The sequence below is a fragment of the Heptranchias perlo genome, unplaced genomic scaffold, assembly GCF_035084215.1.
Source record: "Heptranchias perlo isolate sHepPer1 unplaced genomic scaffold, sHepPer1.hap1 HAP1_SCAFFOLD_553, whole genome shotgun sequence".
NCBI classification, from domain to species: Eukaryota; Metazoa; Chordata; class Chondrichthyes; order Hexanchiformes; family Hexanchidae; genus Heptranchias; species Heptranchias perlo.
In genome coordinates this window covers 39,344-52,807 of record NW_027139574.1, presented here as the reverse complement: position 1 = coordinate 52,807, position 13,464 = coordinate 39,344, and the positions used below count along the sequence as shown (strand labels likewise).

At 50.9% G+C, this 13,464-nt stretch overlaps 1 protein-coding gene across 1 annotated transcript in view; it reads right to left on the bottom strand.

Moving 5' to 3' along the window:
• Positions 1 to 13,464, bottom strand: part of LOC137315672 (lysophosphatidic acid receptor 6-like) — a 78,929-nt gene that overhangs the window by 42,203 nt on the left and 23,262 nt on the right. The gene's annotated exons all lie outside the window — the stretch shown is intronic.

Here is a 13,464-nt window from a genome sequence, read left to right as displayed (position 1 = left end):
AACACACACAGTCCGACCCCTATAAACACACACAGTCCGACCCCTATAAACACACACAGTCCGACCCCTATAAACACACACCCCCCGACCCCTATAAACACACACAGTCCGACCCCTATAAACACACACAGTCCGACCCCTATAAACACACACAGTCCGACCCCTATAAACACACACAGTCCGACCCCTATAAACACACACAGTCCGACCCCTATAAACACACACAGTCCGACCCCTATAAACACACACAGTCCGACCCCTTAAACACACACAGTCCGACCCCTATAAACACACACAGTCCGACGCCTATAAACACACACAGTCCGACCCCTATAAACACACACCCCCCGACCCCTATAAACACACACAGTCCGACCCCTATAAACACACACAGTCCGACCCCTATAAACACACACAGTCCGACCCCTTAAACACACACAGTCCGACCCCTATAAACACACACAGTCCGACGCCTATAAACACACACAGTCCGACCCCTATAAACACACACAGTCCGACCCCTATAAACACACACAGTCCGACGCCTATAAACACACACAGTCCGACCCCTATAAACACACACAGTCCGACGCCTATAAACACACACAGTCCGACCCCTATAAACACACACAGTCCGACCCCTATAAACACACACAGTCCGACCCCTATAAACACACACAGTCCGACGCCTATAAACACACACAGTCCGACGCCTATAAACACACACAGTCCGACCCCTATAAACACACACAGTCCGACCCCTATAAACACACACAGTCCGACCCCTATAAACACACACCCCCCGACCCCTATAAACACACACAGTCCGACCCCTATAAACACACACAGTCCGACCCCTATAAACACACACAGTCCGACCCCTTAAACACACACAGTCCGACCCCTATAAACACACACAGTCCGACCCCTTAAACACACACAGTCCGACCCCTATAAACACACACAGTCCGACCCCTATAAACACACACACCCCGACCCCTATAAACACACACACCCCGACCCCTATAAACACACACAGTCCGACCCCTATAAACACACACACCCCGACCCCTTAAACACACACAGTCCGACCCCTATAAACACACACAGTCCGACGCCTATAAACACACACAGTCCGACCCCTATAAACACACACAGTCCGACCCCTATAAACACACACAGTCCGACCCCTATAAGCACACACAGTCCGACCCCTTAAACACACACAGTCCGACCCCTATAAACACACACAGTCCGACCCCTATAAACACACACAGTCCGACCCCTATAAACACACACAGTCCGACCCCTTAAACACACACAGTTCGACCCCTATAAACACACACAGTCCGACCCCTTAAACACACACAGTCCGACCCCTATAAACACACACAGTCCGACCCCTATAAACACACACAGTCCGACCCCTATAAACACACACAGTCCGACCCCTATAAACACACACAGTCCGACGCCTATAAACACACACAGTCCGACGCCTATAAACACACACAGTCCGACCCCTATAAACACACACAGTCCGACCCCTATAAACACACACAGTCCGACCCCTATAAACACACACAGTCCGACCCCTTAAACACACACAGTCCGACCCCTATAAACACACACAGTCCGACCCCTATAAACACACACAGTCCGACGCCTATAAACACACACAGTCCGACCCCTTAAACACACACAGTCCGACCCCTATAAACACACACAGTCCGACCCCTATAAACACACACAGTCCGACCCCTATAAACACACACACCCTGACCCCTATAAACACACACAGTCCGACGCCTATAAACACACACAGTCCGACCCCTATAAACACACACAGTCCGACGCCTATAAACACACACACCCCGACCCCTATAAACACACACAGTCCGACCCCTATAAACACACACAGTCCGACCCCTATAAACACACACAGTCCGACGCCTATAAACACACACACCCCGACCCCTATAAACACACACACCCCGACCCCTATAAACACACACAGTCCGACCCCTATAAACACACACAGTCCGACCCCTATAAACACACACAGTCCGACCCCTATAAACACACACAGTCCGACCCCTATAAACACACACAGTCCGACCCCTATAAACACACACAGTCCGACCCCTATAAAAACACACAGTCCGACCCCTATAAACACACACAGTCCGACCCCTATAAACACACACAGTCCGACCCCTATGAACACACACAGTCCGACCCCTATAAACACACACAGTCCGACCCCTATAAACACACACAGTCCGACCCCTATAAACACACAGTCCGACCCCTTAAACACACACAGTCCGACCCCTATAAACACACACACCCCGACCCCTATAAACACACACACCCCGACCCCTATAAACACACACAGTCCGACCCCTATAAACACACACACCCCGACCCCTATAAACACACACAGTCCGACCCCTATAAACACACACAGTCCGACCCCTATAAACACACACAGTCCGACCCCTATAAACACACACAGTCCGACCCCTATAAACACACACAGTCCGACCCCTATAAACACACACAGTCCGACCCCTATAAACACACACACCCCGACCCCTATAAACACACACAGTCCGACCCCTATAAACACACACAGTCCGACCCCTATAAACACACACAGTCCGACCCCTATAAACACACACAGTCCGACCCCTATAAACACACACAGTCCGAGCCCTATAAACACACACAGACCGACCCCTATAAACACACACAGTCCGACCCCTATAAACACACACAGACCGACCCCTATAAACACACACAGTCCGACCCCTATAAACACACACACCCCGACCCCTATAAACACACACAGTCCGACCCCTATAAACACACACAGTCCGACCCCTATAAACACACACAGTCCGACCCCTATAAACACACACAGTCCGACCCCTTAAACACACACACCCCGACCCCTACAAACACACACAGTCCGACCCCTATAAACACACACAGTCCGACCCCTATAAACACACACAGTCCGACCCCTATAAACACACACAGTCCGACCCCTATAAACACACACACCCCGACCCCTATAAACACACACAGTCCGACCCCTATAAACACACACAGTCCGACCCCTATAAACACACACAGTCCGACCCCTATAAACACACACAGTCCGACCCCTATAAACACACACAGTCCGACCCCTTAAACACACACACCCCGACCCCTATAAACACACACAGTCCGACCCCTATAAACACACACACCCCGACCCCTATAAACACACACAGTCCGACCCCTATAAACACACACAGTCCGACCCCTATAAACACACACACCCCGACCCCTATAAACACACACCCCGACCCCTATAAACACACAAAGTCCGACCCCTTAAACACACACCCCGACCACTATAAACACACAAAGTCCGACCCCTTAAACACACACCCCGACCACTATAAACACACACAGTCCGACCCCTATAAACACACACACCCCGACCCCTATAAACACACACCCCGACCCCTATAAACACACACACCCCGACCCCTATAAACACACACCCCGACCACTATAAACACACACAGTCCGACCCCTATAAACACACACAGTCCGACCCCTATAAACACACACAGTCCGACCCCTATAAACACACACAGTCCGACCCCTATAAACACACACAGTCCGACCCCTATAAACACACACAGTCCGACCCCTATAAACACACACAGTCCGACCCCTATAAACACACACAGTCCGACCCCTATAAACACACACACCCCGACCCCTATAAACACACACACCCCGACCCCTACAAACACACACAGTCCGACCCCTATAAACACACACAGTCCGACCCCTATAAACACACACAGTCCGACCCCTATAAACACACACAGTCCGACCCCTATAAACACACACAGTCCGACCCGTATAAACACACACAGTCCGACCCCTATAAACACACACAGTCCGACCCCTATAAACACACACAGTCCGACCCCTATAAACACACACAGTCCGACCCCTTAAACACACACACCCCGACCCCTATAAACACACACAGTCCGACCCCTATAAACACACACAGTCCGACCCCTATAAACACACACAGTCCGACCCCTATAAACACACACAGTCCGACCCCTATAAACACACACAGTCCGACCCCTATAAACACACACAGTCCGACCCCTATAAACACACACAGTCCGACCCCTATAAACACACACAGACCGACCCCTATAAACACACACAGTCCGACCCCTATAAACACACACAGTCCGACCCCTATAAACACACACAGTCCGACCCCTATAAACACACACACCCCGACCCCTATAAACACACACAGTCCGAACCCTTAAACACACACAGTCCGACCCCTATAAACACACACAGTCCGACCCCTTAAACACACACAGTCCGACCCCTATAAACACACACAGTCCGACCCCTATAAACACACACAGTCCGACCCCTATAAACACACACAGTCCGACCCCTATAAACACACACACCCCGACCCCTATAAACACACACAGTCCGACCCCTTAAACACACACAGTCCGACCCCTATAAACACACACAGTCCGACCCCTATAAACACACACAGTCCGACCCCTTAAACACACACACCCCGAACCCTTAAACACACACAGTCCGACCCCTATAAACACACACAGTCCGACCCCTATAAACACACACAGTCCGACCCCTATAAACACACACAGTCCGACCCCTATAAACACACACAGTCCGACCCCGAAAAACACACACAGTCCGACCCCTATAAACACACACACCCCGACCCCTATAAACACACACACCCCGACCCCTATAAACACACACAGTCCGACCCCTATAAACACACACAGTCCGACCCCTTAAACACACACCCCCCGACCCCTATGAACACACACAGTCCGACCCCTATAAACACACACAGTCCGACCCCTATAAACACACACAGTCCGACCCCTATAAACACACACAGTCCGACCCCTATAAACACACACAGTCCGACCCCTATAAACACACACACCCTGACCCCTATAAACACACACAACCCGACCCCTATAAACACACACAGTCCGACCCCTTAAACACACACAGTCCGACCCCTATAAACACACACCCCGACCCCTATAAACACACACACCCCGACCCCTATAAACACACACAGTCCGACCCCTATAAACACACACAGTCCGACCCCTTAAACACACACAGTCCGACCCCTATAAACACACACAGTCCGACCCCTATAAACACACACAGTCCGACCCCTATAAACACACACACCCCGACCCCTATAAACACACACACCCCGACCCCTTAAACACACACAGTCCGACCCCTATAAACACACACAGTCCGACCCCTATAAACACACACAGTCCGACCCCTTAAACACACACAGTCCGACCCCTATAAACACACACAGTCCGACCCCTTAAACACACACAGTCCGACCCCTATAAACACACACAGTCCGACCCCTATAAACACACACAGTCCGACCCCTATAAACACACACAGTCCGACCCCCATAAACACACACACCCCGACCCCTATAAACACACACACCCCGACCCCTATAAACACACACAGTCCGACCCCTATAAACACACACACCCCGACCCCTATAAACACACACAGTCCGACCCCTATAAACACACACACCCCGACCCCTATAAACACACACACCCCGACCCCTATAAACACACACAGTCCGACCCCTATAAACACACACAGTCCGACCCCTATAAACACACACACCCCGACCCCTATAAACACACACACCCCGACCCCTATAAACACACACAGTCCGACCCCTATAAACACACACACTCCGACCCCTATAAACACACACAGTCCGACCCCTATAAACACACACACCCCGACCCCTATAAACACACACACCCCGACCCCTATAAACACACACAGTCCGACCCCTATAAACACACACAGTCCGACCCCTATAAACACACACACCCCGACCCCTATAAACACACACACCCCGACCCCTATAAACACACACAGTCCGACCCCTATAAACACACACAGTCCGACCCCTATAAACACACACAGTCCGACCCCTATAAACACACACAGTCCGACCCCTATAAACACACACAGTCCGACCCCTATAAACACACACAGTCCGACCCCTATAAACACACACAGTCCGACCCCTATAAACACACACAGTCCGACCCCTATAAACACACACAGTCCGACCCCTATAAACACACACAGTCCGACCCCTATAAACACACACACCCCGACCCCTATAAACACACACAGTCGGACCCCTATAAACACACACACCCCGACCCCTATAAACACACACAGTCCGACCCCTATAAACACACACAGTCCGACCCCTATAAACACACACAGTCGGACCCCCATAAACACACACACCCCGACCCCTATAAACACACACAGTCCGACCCCTATAAACACACACAGTCCGACCCCTATAAACACACACAGTCCGACCCCTATAAACACACACAGTCGGACCCCCATAAACACACACACCCCGACCCCTATAAACACACACAGTCCGACCCCTATAAACACACACAGTCCGACCCCTATAAACACACACACCCCGACCCCTATAAACACACACACCGCGACCCCTATAAACACACACAGTCCGACCCCTATAAACACACACACCCCGACCCCTATAAACACACACACCGCGACCCCTATAAACACACACAGTCCGACCCCTATAAACACACAAAGTCCGACCCCGATAAACACACACACTCCGACCCCTATAAACACACACAGTCCGACCCCTATAAACACACACAGTCCGACCCCTATAAACACACACACCCCGACCCCTATAAACACACACACCCCGACCCCTATAAACACACACAGTCCGACCCCTATAAACACACACAGTCCGACCCCTATAAACACACACAGTCCGACCCCTATAAACACACACAGTCCGACCCCTATAAACACACACAGTCCGACCCCTATAAACACACACAGTCCGACCCCTATAAACACACACAGTCCGACCCCTATAAACACACACAGTCCGACCCCTATAAACACACACAGTCCGACCCCTATAAACACACACACCCCGACCCCTATAAACACACACAGTCGGACCCCTATAAACACACACACCCCGACCCCTATAAACACACACAGTCCGACCCCTATAAACACACACAGTCCGACCCCTATAAACACACACAGTCGGACCCCCATAAACACACACACCCCGACCCCTATAAACACACACAGTCCGACCCCTATAAACACACACAGTCCGACCCCTATAAACACACACAGTCCGACCCCTATAAACACACACAGTCCGACCCCTATAAACACACACAGTCGGACCCCTATAAACACACACAGTCCGACCCCTATAAACACACACACCCCGACCCCTATAAACACACACAGTCCGACCCCTATAAACACACACAGTCCGACCCCTATAAACACACACACCCCGATCCCTATAAACACACACAGTCCGACCCCTATAAACACACACAGTCCGACCCCTATAAACACACACACCCCGACCCCTATAAACACACACAGTCCGACCCCTATAAACACACACCCCGACCCCCATAAACACACACACCCCGACCCCTATAAACACACACAGTCCGACCCCTATAAACACACACAGTCCGACCCCTATAAACACACACAGTCCGACCCCTATAAACACACACACCCCGACCCCTATAAACACACACAGTCCGACCCCTATAAACACACACAGTCCGACCCCTATAAACACACACAGTCCGACCCCTATAAACACACACAGTCCGACCCCTATAAACACACACAGTCCGACCCCTATAAACACACACAGTCCGACCCCTATAAACACACACACCCCGACCCCTATAAACACACACACCCCGACCCCTATAAACACACACACCCCGACCCCTATAAACACACACAGTCCGACCCCTATAAACACACACAGTCCGACCCCTATAAACACACACAGTCCGACCCCTATAAACACACACACCCCGACCCCTATAAACACACACAGTCCGACCCCTATAAACACACACACCCCGACCCCTATAAACACACACACCCCGACCCCTATAAACACACACAGTCCGACCCCTATAAACACACACAGTCCGACCCCTATAAACACACACACCCCGACCCCTATAAACACACACAGTCCGACCCCTATAAACACACACAGTCCGACCCCTATAAACACACACAGTCCGACCCCTATAAACACACACAGTCCGACCCCTATAAACACACACAGTCCGACCCCTATAAACACACACAGTCCGACCCCTATAAACACACACAGTCCGACCCCTATAAACACACACAGTCCGACCCCTATAAACACACACACCCCGACCCCTATAAACACACACAGTCCGACCCCTATAAACACACACAGTCCGACCCCTATAAACACACACAGTCGGACCCCCATAAACACACACACCCCGACCCCTATAAACACACACAGTCCGACCCCTATAAACACACACAGTCCGACCCCTATAAACACACACACCCCGACCCCTATAAACACACACAGTCCGACCCCTATAAACACACACAGTCCGACCCCTTAAACACACACAGTCCGACCCCTATAAACACACACCCCCCGACCCCTTAAACACACACAGTCCGACCCCTTAAACACACACAGTCCGACCCCTATAAACACACACAGTCCGACCCCTATAAACACACACACCCCGACCCCTATAAACACACACACCCCGACCCCTATAAACACACACAGTCCGACCCCTATAAACACACACAGTCCGACCCCGATAAACACACACACCCCGACCCCTATAAACACACACACCCCGACCCCTATAAACACACACAGTCCGACCCCTATAAACACACACAGTCCGACCCCTATAAACACACACAGTCCGACCCCTATAAACACACACAGTCGGACCCCCATAAACACACACAGTCCGACCCCTATAAACACACACAGTCCGACCCCTATAAACACACACAGTCCGACCCCTATAAACACACACAGTCGGACCCCCATAAACACACACAGTCCGACCCCTATAAACACACACAGTCGGACCCCTATAAACACACACAGTCCGACCCCTATAAACACACACAGTCCGACCCCTATAAACACACACAGTCCGACCCCTATAAACACACACAGTCCGACCTCTATAAACACACACACCCCGACCCTGATAAACAAACACAGTCCGACCCCTATAAACACACACAGTCCGACCCCTATAAACACACACAGTCCGACCCCTATAAACACACACAGTCCGACCCCTTAAACACACACAGTCCGACCCCTATAAACACACACAGTCCGACCCCTATAAACACACACACCCCGACCCCTATAAACACACACAGTCCGACCCCTATAAACACACACAGTCCGACCCCTATAAACACACACAGTCCGACCCCTATAAACACACACAGTCCGACCCCTATAAACACACACAGTCTGACCCCTATAAACACACACAGTCCGACCCCTATAAACACACACAGTCCGACCCCTATAAACACACACAGTCCGACCCCTATAAACACACACAGTCCGACCTCTATAAACACACACACCCCGACCCCGATAAACAAACACAGTCCGACCCCTATAAACACACACAGTCCGACCCCTTAAACACACACAGTCCGACCCCTTAAACACACACCCCGACCCCTATAAACACACACACCCCGACCCCTATAAACACACACAGTCCGACCCCTATAAACACACACAGTCCGACCCCTTAAACACACACAGTCCGACCCCTATAAACACACACAGTCCGACCCCTATAAACACACACAGTCCGACCCCTTAAACACACACAGTCCGACCCCTTAAACACACACAGTCCGACCCCTATAAACACACACAGTCCGACCCCTATAAACACACACCCCCCGACCCCTTAAACACACACAGTCCGACCCCTTAAACACACACAGTCCGACCCCTATAAACACACACAGTCCGACCCCTATAAACACACACAGTCCGACCCCTATAAACACACACAGTCCGACCCCTTAAACACACACAGTCCGACCCCTTAAACACACACAGTCCGACCCCTATAAACACACACAGTCCGACCCCTATAAACACACACCCCCCGACCCCTTAAACACACACAGTCCGACCCCTTAAACACACACAGTCCGACCCCTATAAACACACACAGTCCGACCCCTTAAACACACACAAACCGACCCCTATAAACACACACAGTCCGACCCCTATAAACACACACAGTCCGACCCCTATAAACACACACAGTCTGACCCCTATAAACACACACAGACCGACCCCTATAAACACACACAGTCCGACCCCTATAAACACACACAGTCCGAACCCTTAAACACACACAGTCCGACCCCTATAAACACACACAGTCCGACCCCTATAAACACACACACCCCGACCCCTATAAACACACACAGTCCGACCCCTATAAACACACACAGTCCGACCCCTATAAACACACACACACTGACCCCTATAAACACACACAGTCCGACCCCTATAAACACACACAGTCCGACCCCTATAAACACACACACCCCGACCCCTATAAACACACACAGTCCGACCCCTATAAACACACACAGTCCGAACCCTTAAACACACACAGTCCGACCCCTATAAACACACACAGTCCGACCCCTATAAACACACACAGTCCGACCCCTATAAACACACACAGTCCGACCCCTATAAACACACACAGTCCGACCCCTATAAACACAGACACCCCGACCCCTATAAACACACACAGTCCGACCCCTATAAACACACACAGTCCGAACCCTTAAACACGCACAGTCCGAACCCTTAAACACGCACAGTCCGACCCCTATAAACACACACAGTCCGACCCCTATAAACACACACACCCCGACCCCTATAAACACACACAGTTCGACCCCTTAAACACACACAGTCCGACCCCTTAAACACACACAGTCCGACCCCTATAAACACACACAGTCCGACCCCAATAAACACACACACCCTGACCCCTATAAACACACACAGTCCGACCCCTATAAACACACACAGTCCGACCCCTTAAACACACACAGTCCGACCCCTATAAACACACACAGTCCGACCCCTATAAACACACACAGTCCGACCCCTTAAACACACACAGTCCGACCCCTATAAACACACACAGTCCGACCCCTATAAACACACACAGTCCGACCCCTTAAACACACACAGTCCGACCCCTATAAACACACACAGTCCGACGCCTATAAACACACACAGTCCGACCCCTATAAAAACACACAGTCCGACCCCAATAAACACACACACCCCGACCCCTATAAACACACACAGTCCGACCCCTATAAACACACACAGTCCGACGCCTATAAACACACACAGTCCGACGCCTATAAACACACACAGTCCGACCCCTATAAACACACACAGACCGACCCCTATAAACACACACATCCCGACCCCTATAAACACACACAGTCCGACCCCTATAAACACACACAGTCCGACCCCTATAAAAACACACAGTCCGACCCCAATAAAAACACACACCCCGACCCCTATAAACACACACAGTCCGACCCCTATAAACACACACATTCCGACCCCTATAAAAACACACAGTCCGACCCCAATAAAAACACACACCCCGACCCCTATAAACACACACAGTCCGACCCCTATAAACACACACATTCCGACCCCTATAAAAAAACACAGTCCGACCCCTATAAAAACACACAGTCCGACCCCTATAAACACACACAGTCCGACGCCTATAAACACACACAGTCCGACGCCTATAAACACACACAGTCCGACCCCGATAAAAACACACAGTCCGACCCCAATAAACACACGCACCCTGACCCCTATAAACACACACAGTCCGACCCCTATAAACACACACACCCCGACCCCTTAAACACACACAGTCCGACCCCTTAAACACACACAGTCCGACGCCTATAAACACACACAGTCCGACCCCTTAAACACACACAGTCCGACCCCTATAAACACACACAGTCCGACCCCTATAAACACACACAGTCCGACCCCTATAAACACACACACCCCGACCCCTATAAACACACACAGTCCGACCCCTATAAACACACACAGTCCGACCCCTATAAACACACACAGTCCGACCCCTATAAACACACACAGTCCGACCCCTATAAACACACACAGTCCGACCCCTTAAACACACACAGTCCGACCCCTATAAACAAACACATTCCGACCCCTATAAACACACACAGTCCGACGCCTATAAACACACACAGTCCGACCCCTATAAACACACACAGTCCGACCCCTATAAACACACACAGTCCGACCCCTATAAACACACACAGTCCGACCCCTATAAACACACATAGTCCGACGCCGATAAACACACACAGTCCGACCCCTTAAACACACACAGTCCGACCCCTATAAACACACACAGTCCGACCCCTTAAACACACACAGTCCGACCCCTATAAACACACACAGTCCGACCCCTATAAACACACACAGTCCGACCCCTTAAACACACACAGTCCGACCCCTATAAACACACACAGTCCGACGCCTATAAACACACACAGTCCGACCCCTATAAACACACACAGTCCGACCCCTATAAACACACATAGTCCGACGCCGATAAACACACACAGTCCGACCCCTTAAACACACACAGTCCGACCCCTATAAACACACACAGTCCGACCCCTATAAACACACACAGTCGGACCCCTATAAACACACACAGTCCGACCCCTATAAACACACACAGTCCGACCCCTTAAACACACACAGTCCGACCCCTATAAACACACACAGTCCGACCCCTATAAACACACACAGTCCGACCCCTATAAACACACACAGTCCGACCCCTATAAACACACACACCCCGACCCCTATAAACACACACAGTCCGACCCCTTAAACACACACAGTCCGACCCCTATAAACACACACAGTCCGACCCCTATAAACACACACAGTCCGACCCCTTAAACACACACAGTCCGACCCCTATAAACACACACAGTCCGACCCCTATAAACACACACAGTCCGAACCCTTAAACACACACAGTCCGACCCCTATAAACACACACAGTCCGACCCCTATAAACAGACACAGTCCGACCCCTATAAACACACACAGTCCGACCCCTATAAACACACACAGTCCGACCCCTATAAACACACACAGTCCGACCCCTATAAACACACACAGTCCGACCCCTATAAACACACACAGTCCGACCCCTATAAACACACACAGTCCGAACCCTTAAACACACACAGTCCGACCCCTATAAACACACACAGTCCGACCCCTATAAACACACACAG